The sequence below is a fragment of the Macrobrachium rosenbergii genome, chromosome 8 (genome assembly GCF_040412425.1).
Source record: "Macrobrachium rosenbergii isolate ZJJX-2024 chromosome 8, ASM4041242v1, whole genome shotgun sequence".
NCBI classification, from domain to species: domain Eukaryota; kingdom Metazoa; phylum Arthropoda; class Malacostraca; order Decapoda; family Palaemonidae; genus Macrobrachium; species Macrobrachium rosenbergii.
The window spans coordinates 53033426-53046931 of record NC_089748.1 but is presented as its reverse complement, the minus strand read 5'-3'; positions in this window follow the sequence as shown (position 1 = coordinate 53046931).

Genomic DNA, 13506 nt, shown 5'->3' with positions numbered 1-13506 from the left:
TACGTACGTATGTAAATATGTATGTATGCATGTATGTACGTATGCAAATATTTATGTATGTATGTATGCATAAAGCATCAAATGTCCAAGACATAAAAAGGAAAATCTAGAATATATTCCAAGTTGTATTTACCTCGCAGTCAAGTAAGAAATATATCATGCTAAAGCCTAGCTGATTCTTTGACATTTACTAATCGATTAGCAATGTAACAGTTATTCAGGATGCAATTTTTAAAAATTTTAACTCTGAATGACATTTCCAGGATTTCACTGCAACCTTTTTTTTCAAGTATGAATAATAAAAACCGATGAATTAAGATTTTATTGTAGCGTTGCTTTCCAAGAAAAATATCTGAAACTGTATTCGCCTCTACCCACGAATATAATATCAGTAAATCCTTCTATGAAAATTTGGTGTACGTAGGTGCGCTTAAGTTCAAGTAAAGTTTTTCAGTCTATATTTCTTCAGGAGGAAAGTTTACCATCACCTGGAGAGAGTGATCTGCTTATACATTTACATTTCCTTATACCGAGTTTTCTACTGAACCTTCAGGTTGTATTAGCTATGATTTGTGATATCCTTGTCATGTGTAAATTATCTCAGCATATTAACTTCATATTTATATTTGAGGATAATTTTATTTTATAATATTTTATGCAAATTCGGCAGATTACTCACCGGAAGGGGCAAAAGAAAAATATTAAATGAAAGAAATTCATTATGTGACATCACAGAATTATAAAACGACTGTGTGGAACAGTAACCAATATGACCTGATAAATGCGAGATTCTGACCTAGTCCTACGCAGCAAGAATTTTATTGAGTATTTTACAATGTGGGAATCGATAGGCCGGCTAACTTTATGCCCTTTTGTAGCCCAGATTTGGTTTAAACAAGGAAAATAATGTAGAAACAAAAATGGGGGAGCGATAGACTATCTTCTTGGAAGACAGTCTAAATTCAGTTTTGCTGAAATCGTTAGAAACTGCAAGAAAAGTCTGAAAAGAAAGCTGCCACCCAAGATTAAATAAATATCTGACCTATGACCTTGTTCTTTACACTGCACATCAAGTTTAATAGTGGATCATGTTTGGTAAATTTGACATCTGTCTCGAATATTTCAAAAGTTGTGGGCTTAGTCAAATTCCTGTTATTCTTTGACCTCTGAGCATGATCTGATACTTGACCTTACTGTAATGCATCGTAAACAATTCTTCGTTAAAAGTTGCTTGAATGCACAAATTTGCAACTTGCTGGGTGCAGCTGTTTTGAAAGAAGAGAAGTATATCTTAGTTTAACCAGACCACTGAGCTGATTAACAGCTCTCCTAGGGCTGGCCTGAAGGATTAGACTTATTTTACGTGACTAAGAACCAACTGGTTACTTTAGCGACGGGACCTACAGCTTATTGTGGAATCCGAACCACATTATACCGAAAAGTTAAGTATATCTTAGTTTAACCAGACCACTGAGCTGATTAACAGCTCTCCTAGGGCTGGCCCGAAGGATTAAATTTATTTTACGTGGCTAAGACCCAACTGGTTACCTAGCAACGGGACCTACAACTTATTGTGGAATCCGAACCACATTATGGCGAGAAATGAATTTCTATCACCAGAAATAAATTCCTCTAACATTATACCGAGAAATGAATTTCTATCACCAGAAATAAATTCCTCTAATTCTTCATTAGCCGGCCGGAGACTCGAACTCGGGCCTAGCGAGTGCTAGCCGACAACTCTACCGACTCTCCCAACGAGGAACTGAAGAGAGACATAAACATACACACATACAGACTCACGCACCAGCGTTCTCAGTTACATAATGAAGAAAATAAGCAAACATTCTCTTCAGTAGATAAAAGAGTAGTGATAATAATTTACAAAACCATGATTTCGTACCGAAAAGATAATGATTGCCAATAATTTGCGAATTCAAAATATTCGAGAGATCACTCAACTCTTGCTTGTAACCCAGAAGGTCAAAGCTACCGCGGAATGTGCGTACGTGTGCGTGTGTGTGCATCCGTATAAATATGTATATCACTGCTAATTGCCTTTCAGACTTTTCAAGAGTTAGTCTCATCAAGCTTTGGCCTGGGTATAATTACCGAGCAGAGAGTCTGAGGCACAAAAAAAAAAGAAGTGTCACCACCAGAAAGATAAAAGATGAGATTAAATGAACAACCGCCAACTTCAAAGGAAAGATTTAAAAAGCCAGGTTCGACATCCTTCGAGAAGGTAAAGAGCTTCGCTTGCAGCAACAGAGCAGCAACAGCAGCAGCAGCAGCAACAGCAGAAAGCTGGGCGGACGAGCAGACAGAGACAACAGCTCAGAGGACGGAGGATGACTTCCATAATCATGCAACTTCCACCACCACGGTCTATGTATACACAGACCGTAGCCACCGCCGCTGCCAAAGACCTCAGATCACCGCTCGCGCCTCGTTGGGCGTTTTACAGACAAGATCCCATTCTCCTCTAATTGCTCGTCATCGTGATTAACGCCACCATCCCCGGCAGCAGCAGCAACAGCAGCAGCAACACCATCTTCATGAGCATTTCGTTATGAGTTATTTAGTCGTTTCGCGGAAGGCTGAAATGACAACGCTCGCTATGATGAGCCTTCAAGGTGAGGGACATCTCCGTGTCAATTACCGCTCATCGTTAGACTGTCATCAATTTCATGTTTGTCTGCTTCGTCTAATGGTCTTGGCGAACTGCGTAACAAAATAGAGATTACAGAGAAATTTGAGATTCCTTCTGAGTTTAAAGTACGTCTGTATCACAGATTTACTAACAAATTCTGATAAAGTTCTGTTAGTATCATCACGCTAACACACATTTATACTTATACTCGTATATTCGTATGTGTGTGTGTGTGTGTGTGTGTGCGTTTGAGAGAAAAAGAGAGACAGACAGACAGAGAGAAGAGGGGTATATGAAAGGTAGAAAAAACGAAACTAATGGAACAAGGTGAAACGTTTTTGGAAAAATGATCACGTCAGAAAGTAAACAGATCGAGGCAAAACCAATTGCACTCTTTTTATTATCTATTTTCCTTTCGGAAATTGTTTACTACAAACTTTAATCTCACTTCCTCTCAAGTTCTCTCTTTCATTATAATTTGTCAAGACATTGTTTAATTAATATTCTATCTTGGAAGTAATTACTTGTCCATGGGTTATTTGGTGATGGTTTTCTCTTTTTTTTTTAATCTTTCATTTTTATAACCATAACAAGAGATAATGAAAACCTCTTTATCTCTAAGGAGAGAGAAAACCAAATTACCGGGAAAGTGACATCCAAGCTGGCTAAAAAAAATTTCGTTATTCGATTGTCTAAGTTACATTTGCTGTTGAACAGCTTACGTTCAAGATGAATCACTTTATCCATTCGTTTTATAATCTTAGAACATTCTGACAGACAGACACAAAAACTGGGTTTTCAAGTCGTTGCGTAAAGGTTCCATTACGTAAGAAAACGCAGAGAGAGAGAGAGAGAGAGAGAGAGAGAGAGAGAGAGAGAGAGAGAGAGAGCTGAATACTAAGTCAACGCTAATGGCGCCAAGGTCGCTCTTAGTATTTTCAACAATTATCATTATGCCGCTAATTCATCTATTCTAGAGGCAAGTGAATGAATGGATAAAGATAGAAATGAAAGCCTGCAATCGCTTTACGACTTGATAACTTAAATAATAATAACAAATTATGTACAGCGGACAATTACCCTTTTGGGTCGACATTCGCGATCGTCGAATTCAGATCAAAAGCCAATATTTCGTCCCCTTTGGCTCGGGGAAAGAAGACCATCAAACGCCTATCGGCTAAAACTGGAGGTGCGAAAAACAGAAGCCAAAGGCTGGCGTTATTTCTCGCTATATTCCCTCCTGCTGAACTTTTCTGGCGACTTTTTTCTACATGGAAATAGCTTCCATGACGGAATTCCGCGAGATTAAACTTGTAAAAGAACATCTATCGACGCTCTCACCTTTCGCAACGGCGAAAGAGTGTTCAGCGATCTATTTCTGTTCAGCCTCGGCGACGCTTTTTTACGCTGTGAGGTTTTTATGAACCAGGAGGTTTTCTTGCAATAGACTGGAAGAGGGGTAATGTATTTTCCTGTTACCAACGAATGTTTACTTTGAAGTGCGATCAAGATCGCTTGAGCTTGCGCTTTAAGTAACTCATATGTCAAGGTGAACTAAAGAATAACCCATTTTATTCGGTGGAAAACAAATGGATCTTTTCATAATGATAATGTTACCAGCTCATAATTTCATTTTTGCTTAGTTCATGAAATCATTTGGAATTATAATAATAACACAGTGAAGATGTTTTTTCATAAGCCATGTTCAAAAAATCCATCAGGATGATAATTACTTAAAAAGTGCAAATATGTTTCATAACACATTTTCACAATGTCCATCTAAATGATAATTCCCTAACGTCAACTCCAATGTGCTTTACAGATTTTGTTTAACTTTCATTAGACGATTTTGCTGCAGGTAACTGTGACAAAATTCCTTTGAAGATAAGGCTGCTGCGGGAATGAAAGTGCTGAAGTCAAACTAAAATGGCTTTTAGATATATTTTGGGGCCATTGATAGTCTCCTCCCTCCCCCTCAACCTCACTCGGCCTGACCCTTCCCCCCCCCAAAAAAAAAAAATGAAAATGAGACTGGATATTGAAAACGAACAAGAAATGCCAATTTTTGTTAAGCATGCACTTCCAACTGAAATAGAAAACGAGGTTAAAACGGGGTAAGTGATTGTACGCTCTTGAGTTCCTGGAGTTAATGACTGAAGTATTATTCGTTCATGCCGGAAACGATAGCAGAAGAGATTAGAGGTGAGGTATTTACAGACGGTAATCTTGACCTCTTCCACAGATGTGTGAATTACATGCGCCAAGTGGCTGGATGATAAGTATGCCTAGATACCGAACTGCACTTCCTGAATGTGAGCGCTGATACGGAAACATCAAGAAGAAGAAAAAGTGGAAAGAAAAGAAGAATGAATTATGTCAACAGCAACTGCTACTGCTACATCGAAGATTATTGAAAGACACTGAAATATTCTCTCTCTCTCTCTCTCTCTCTCTCTCTCTCTCTCTCTCTCTCTCTCTCTCTCTCTCTCTCCTTTCACACATGCATACATGTGCAATTGCGCGCGCCCTCATTTACGCACATTTGTACCTAACTAAATTATGCAATATCCAGTTGAAATTTCAGGTGTTTGGAAAAGCACTAAATGCTCTAGTATTCCAGATGATTTTACTCCAATGTTTGTCGAAGATCTGATGAAAATGGTAGGGAATATAATATATTTTAAGGCTCCGTGTATGTGTGTGTGTATGAGAGAGAGAGAGAGAGAGAGAGAGAGAGAGAGAGAGAGAGAGAGAGAGAGAGAGAGAGAGAGAGAGAGAGAGCAAAATCGGTCACGCAAATCTGTTACTATTATGCCATGTTTGTTACAAGCGACGTGGGAAGGAGAATGTGTTGTCTTTCGTGTCTTGTTCTTACATTTTCGAACAACAAGTCAATATAACCCGCGAAAGACTCACTTCACTTACGCAATACTTTCACTTGCGGTCTGTGGAAACATATAAAGGGTTTATGTTCCAAACAAACCGTGTAAACAATCATTAATTTGCACGGTACAGACATTTCCTGCTCGTTACAAAATTGACTTTAACCTACTTTATTTTCAAAACATAGGCACGCCCCCCCCCCAAAAAAAAAATGTAGATGAGAAAGAAATAGTTATCTTGTGCTTCAGTGATAAGCCTTTTTCGATGGATTCAAGCCAAGCTATATAATGCATTTTTAAGCATAGCAAAACCTGCTTAACCGTTCATGGATGTAGTTCGGACCCGGTCCTGGTCGTTTCGGCCGTAAGTCACTTTAGGCCGTAACATCCAAAACCATGTAAGACGTTATGTTTATGGTATTTACCGTTATGTTTACGGTATTTACCATTATTATTTCATGTTTTACGTACATCCACAAGGGGCTGGTACTAAACACGGCTTCCATTTTGCACGTAAACGTGCTTACGGCCGAAACGACCCGAATGCGTTCGGACCAAAACAATCGACAGCTCTTTGATAGTGTAGTGCTCAATAATTGTTCACTGGAAAATTAGTTACTCGCAGAATCAATAAGCTTTTGTGCCACTGGGAAGCAAATCCCGCCTGCAATACGCGAAACTCTGGGATGCGTCTATATGCTCAAGTTATCCTTGATGACATAACAAAGAATTTTCCCGCATTAGTACACTGGCCGCCACGGTGGCAGAATTCCATGAAACCAAAGCTTCGGGGCCTGGAGGCCATTTAGTTGGTCGTAAGACTGGTTTCTCAGTCATGACTTCTCAAGCAATTGTGGTAAGGCAGTAAGTGTTGTAGTTTCTGTAACAGTTACGGCAAGCAGTCCTATACTGCTATGTAACCGAGGGTTTTGAATAGCCAGCACTTCTTCGCCGTTTCACTTTCGGTAGAGATACCCTTAAACCTTTGATTAGATTACTAACCAGCCTTCTGAATCCCCAGGGCGTTCTAAGCATAAGGCGCTGGCCATGCCTTATGCATAAAATTGTCATATAACATCTCTTTATAAAATGCCATAAATAATTGCTCAAGTAGATCCTTTAATTTGTTATTCACTGTAAATCCAATACAGTAATATTTAGTACCTATTACCCATTGGAGTAATTTACTCATATAACCGGTTCATCAGCAAAAAGCATTATAATTAGCATTAAATCACACAATCTCAGCACAGTACACTACGATACATGTTATCGTAAAGAGCTTAGGCAGTGAGGTGGGGCTAGCTCCTCCACTGGCGCATTGGAACAGGTATCGTCACAATCGTACCGCTCTGTAATAGCCATTTAAACCCAATGCCAGTCTAGGTAATGTAGTTCAGTCGTTTAGTAACGTCTTATTGTGAAGGGTGTGTTCACATTCCACTGTTTCAGTGCTCTGGTGCGGCGTTCAGTGGATGCTATAGGAATACTGTCGTGCTAAAGCTTACGGACATTTTAAAATTTTCACAGGTCGAGGCCAAGTCTATTTTCAATATGGTGAAATTTCGCGTGAAACTAAACTCCGTCTTGGAAAATTGATTGTCACTGTACCTGCCACAAGTGCAACAACAGGAAAGAATTTTTCTGCTTTGTAAATAATTAAAACCAACTGCAGAAGCATACAGGGACAAGAAAGGTGTGACCCTGACGTCTACTGAAAAACTCTTCTCGGGCTGTTGAAAATGAGACGCACATTTTCTGATAAAGTGACGGAGAAGTTTACAGGAAAAAAACAAGCGGGTAGGATTCAGCTTTAAATAAAATCCTGAGAGAGAAGAATAAAAAAAAACAACATACCGAGTGGAAGGTAAGTAATGTGCATTTTTATAAGTGGCTGATACCGGTATATTGTATTTTCACGCCGTCAAGTACTAAAATACAATTAAACGTTTTACAGCTTTATTTCAAGTTTCGTATATTATTTGATTATTATTTTTACGACTTCTTAACCTGATATAAAGAATAGGTAGTAGACTAATTTATTAATCCAATGATCTGCGCAGGACTAATTGAATAAAATAGTTTACACAACGATAGTAATTTTGCAAATCTTTGTGCTGATAATTTAAAAGAACATGTTCATATATTTTCTGCAATTGCATCATACCCCGCTCTAATAAGCAAAGAGCATGCCCAAGACCTTAGGTCAGGAGTCACAACTGAGCTATCATTTTGTATACATTAAAAGTATCCCGATCACACTGTACGAAAAAAAATTCAGTTGCTATCAGAAAGTTCGGCATCGATTACCTGTTTGACACCAGATGTATAACAAATCAATACAACAAAACACCGCCTGAAGTGAAGATTATACAAGAAGAAAGCAAATTTAAGTAAGAACTAAAGACTCTCCTCTTCTGCAGGAGCTAAGATACTGACGGGAAAACTAAGACAATTATAAAATATGAGAAGCGCCTTATTTTGAAGACGTACAAGGGCCCGCCAGAGAGGGAATCATCCCTGTGGAGGGCTGTACATAAAACCAAACAAAGTGAAAGTGAATTAGCTTTTTGTTATAGAATGTTGGTGGAAAATATTCTTAGACATATACCCGTTAACAGCATGACATATTTGTCTCCCTAAGAAGTAATTTCGATTCTTTTTTTTTTTTTTAGTTTTCATGAACGTAAAATCAAAACTCATTAAATGTATTATTAAAAAATTTTAAATGTTCCTCATTCTTAAAGACTTGGAGAAAGTAACTCAGCTGACAAAAAATCTTATGAATCCGTTGTCAAATAAACTCTCTATTTTTCGAGAAATTAAGTCATTTAATCTTACCGTTAACCTCATGCGGTTAAACCTTTGATTTACGATCTTTGCTGAGCACAAAGCATAAAGTAGATAGATATAAAGGAGGTAAATCTAAAGGCCAGGTTGTCATGGAAACGGAGTGTGGTAACTTCTGTGTTGGGGGAAGACAGTACAACTTCTTTTCATTTTCTCTGCCTCTGAAGGACTTTACGTCCCGCGTGGTCCAGTGGTTAGGAAATACACCGTAGGGCGCGGATTCGATATCTGAACTCGGGATTGCAATTTCCTGTGGTTCTCGTTGTATGCAGCTTTCGTTTCATAAATGACGAACTTGCGTTCAGTGTCATGAAGGACAAATCACAGAAAGCCTCTGTCAGCCTAAGCGGTGACTTATGCACTGGTTGTTAGTAGACTGTTGTGAGCTGCAGCTGGTCAAGAAGAGCGACAGACAGACAAACTACAGACGGAGAAAATGTTAAAAAGATAGAAGAATAACGGAAAAGAATAATCACTACTCCGTCTTTGTGTATACCATCGTATTATGATTAAAAGAAATGGGTGGGACTTAACGATATAGTCCTCACCCAACCGGGGTTAAACCGTTTATCAGATACTCTCTCTCTCTCTCTCTCTCTCTCTCTCTCTCTCTCTCTCTCTCTCTCTCTCTCTCTCTCTAGAACACTGAACCTAGGTTAGAGTAAAAGGTTAATGTCTTCGTATTATAATAAATTAGTCTTTTGGCTCCTGTTATTAATCATATATTGAGAAAAGAGAAAGGTTTTCTCGAGAGACGAGGGGAATTGATCAGGCTCGACAAGTTTGTCATTCATGACAACAATTGAATGTTTTGGCAAACACCCTCTGTGGCGTGATATCCAATGTATTTCGTAAGCGCTGGTAATAATGAGATTTCTATTGAACTGGCATAAGGTTGATTGGTAGCCTAGCTATCCTCCTTTGTTAAAAATATTCAAGAACCATTTATGTATTTTGCTAGGGGTCAGAAAAAAGCGTACGTGATAGAAAAATATAGATAATTGTATAAGCAAATGATTAATTACATTATAATAGCGGTCAGAAAAATTCATACATGATAGAAAATATAGATAATTGTATAAGCAAGTGATTAATTATAATAGCGGTCAGAAAAAAGCGTACGTGATAGAAAAATATAGATAATTGTATAAGCAAGTGATTAATTATATTGTAATAGCGGTCAGAAAAAACGCATACATGACAGAAAAATATAAATAATTGTATATGCAGAAGATCACTCATGTTATATTAGCGGTCAGAAAACAAATATGATTGGAAATATTATAGATAACTGTATATGTAAAGACGTTCTGCATAAGAAAAGCTGAAAGAGAGAAAGATGGGTCAAGGAAAAAGGAAAGCTGTCTTAACGCAGAATATCATGGACAAAGCTCTTTTAATTCTTGACGATGCCAAACCAAACAGAATAGACTGGTAGCTCAGTTTTTATGTATTTGCTGAATATTCATCCACATTCACACACAATGTTTATGTATCTGCTGAATATTCACCCTCTTCCACACACAAAGTTATTGGTTCCTGAATATTCATCCACACTTACACACGAATTTTATATATTTGCTGAATATTCATCCACATTTACGAACAAACTTTGTGTTTGATAGGTATTCATTCACATTCACGCACAAATTTTCTGTTTGCTGAGTGAATGTGGATGAATATTCATCAAACAAAAAGTTTGTTCGTAAATATGGATGAATATTCAGCAACTATATAAAATTTGTGTGTGAGTCTGGATGAATATTCAGTAAACAATAACTTTGTGTGGAAGAGGATGAATATTCATTTCATTTATTTGCTGAATATCCATCCACATCCACATGAACAAATCCGGTTCCTCTGATAAATGAGGCAGTCGGTGAAAATCCCTGCTACCTGGCCAAGAGCCTATGAACTTCGCCTCCTCTCACCTATCTTATCTCACTTCATGCTGAGCAAACGCGAAATTATCATATAAGGGAAGGAGAGAGCTCTTCTCTCCATTCAGAACACGGACGCTGACAGACAACAAAACGACGCAAACGCGCGCCTACGCTCGCGCATTCGCGAGTGAATCTGACACACTAACCGACATACATAAGCAGGCTTTAATGCCAAAACTACTAAATGCGCGCCTCATGCATGATTTGCTGTGCGCTCACAGGTGAAAGTCTACTCACGAGTGCGCGTATACATACACACACACATGTATGTATGTATGTATGTATATATATATATTATATATATATACATATATATATATATATATATATATATATATATATATATATATACATATATATATTTATATATATAAATATATATATATGTATACACGTATGTACTGTAGGTATATGTATATATATGCATATACAGTATATACACACATATACAGTATATCACAAGACCGTTAGGGAATTTCATTTCAAATTAACCCCGTATAACCACTCAAGATCACCGGGGGATTAAACACGGAGGTTAATTTCATTGCACCTCCCATCTTTTTTTTTTTTTTTTGTAATACAAATCCTCATCTAAATTCACATCAAACAATCCCATCTCTGATTGGACCATTCTCATGTCGTGTTGATATAACAAGCACTTGGTCCGAACGATTTTTGAGGAAGTTAACTACGCTCTGATAATACTGAATTCTACACGATGAGTTTCAATGAAGTTTCCTTTTCTTCAGATTCCCCTTAGAAGAATTTCGCGTTTTAAATCACACGATTTAATGAAAGTAATAATAATGATGTGTTTATGAGATCTTATTCTTTTTTATCTTAGCTATTTTGTAGCATTTTGTGCTGAACTTATAATTTTTCCATTGAGTGAGCAAGTAACCAGACCTTTGTGGTCATAGTACCTTTGCAGTTAAGATATAACTCCAAACAATTTTATGATTAATCATTTGGTCTTCAGCGCAAAACTTTATGTGAATTTTTACTATTAAGTAGCTGTGAAAGAATAAGACTTTGTACAGTTGTAAACAACAGATTCTCTCTCTCTCTCTCTCTCCTCTCTCTCTCTCTCTCTCTCTCTCTCTCTCTCTCTCTCTCTCATACAAAATTGTACGTGAATTAAATAGCAGTGGAAGAATAAAACCTCGTACAATTGTAAATTAATCTCTCTCTCTCTCTCTCTCTCTCTCTCTCTCTCTCTCTCTCTCTCTCTCTCTCTCTCTCTCTCTCGTATAGTTCAGATCATAAAGCAGTATACGCCCTTGGCGAGTGTTTTCTCAAAGACAAACTGTACCAATAAAATTCCGAACAAAATGACGAGGTGTTTTTTAAACTTTCAGATACAAAGGGTTCATTGTTCGAACAATGAAAACACCAGCAAGCTTTTTCACTTTCTTTTTATATCAGGCTGAAGTCATTGACGCTATGTTATGAACAAAGATAACCGTTTCCAGAGGCCACGACGAAATTCGTGATCAGTCCCCTTTCTCTGAAATAAATAAATAAATAAATGAATATAATAAAATAAAAAATTATTTTAGGCGTGAAGTTTAGCTAGAGACAAGGACTTGTTGGGGCAGGTGATTGCTAGTATTACTGTTTTGCAGAACTTTCTCCTTCCATTTTTAGGATTTTGATGTTTTTATTTCATTGATTTTGTGATTCATGATAATGCAAAAGCAAAAACATACATATACACACATACATCCATATATATATATATACTTATATATATATATATATATATATATATATATATATATATATATATATACATATATATATATATATATATATATATATATACTATATATATGAGCCCTATAGTGTATACTTTCACAAACACACACACACACACACACACACACACACACATTATTATATATATATATATATATATATATATATATATATATATATATATATATATATATATATATATATATATATATATATATAACTCATGAGTATGAGTGTAGTGTAACCTATTTCGTATTATCGAGGAGTCATGTGTCAATGAAATAAAAACAACATCAAAATACTAAAAATGGAAGGAGAAAGTTCTACAAAACAGCAATGAAAGTAATCCCATGTCGCCACAAATTCACGTCTTTTGCTAAACTTCACATAAAAACAATTGTTTTATTTTATTCACTTATTTCAGAAGAAAGGGGATTGATTGCAATTCTATCGTGTCTCTGAAACGGTATCTTTGTTCATGTCGTACGCCAGCCAATGACTTCAGCGTGATCCTTTTCTTCTTCTCCTGTAAAAAGCAAAGAAGTGAAAAGGCTTTGCTTTAATATTTTGTTGTTCGGCAACAGAGCCCTTTGGCCATCTGAAAGTTTCGCCTCTTCCATTATTCGGAATTTGTGGTGCAGTTGTCTTTGAACACTCGCCAGGGGCTTATACTTACTTTTCATCTATACTGAAGAAGAAGAAGAAAGAAAGAAAGAAGAAGAAAGAAGAAGAAGAAGAAGAAAAAACATATTACTATTTATGTTTAACATGCATACATATATATTATATTATATATATATATATATATATATATATATATATATATATATATATATATACATACAGTAAATGAAATATTCAGCAGAGTCATTCTATGTCATCTCAGTCATGTTTTATTTAACGTGGAAAATCCAATAACAAGTATAATGAAACTTAAAACACCGTGATAATCGGATTTTTATTCTCAGTTTTGTTGATCCCTAGCAATCCTTAGAGCTGAAAAAGCAGAGCTGTGTATTCAATCAGTGTAATATTTACCAAAACGCGGACCGCTGCCCTCATTTTGTTTACAGTTTTTTTACAAGTTAGCCGAATCTTAATTTTACACAGAAAACGTAACCCAGACAAACCAAAGATAAGCGGGTATAAATCTAAATGCGATAAGCCACCAGGAACCTTTAATGTAAGATCTAAGTTAATAAGTAGGGATGAAAGACTCGAGGGTAAGAACATTTACATGAAAAAGCTTGCCACTGGAAAGTCTTTGATCCTAAGAAATATTGTAAGATTAATGAACATTAATGCATCCATATAATTCACACTAAAAAGCAAGGCGATATGTGATGATAAAAGGAGATGAAGGGAATTTCCTCATTTTAATGTCAAAGACTGGAAACAAATTAGTAAATCAATCTAATATTAC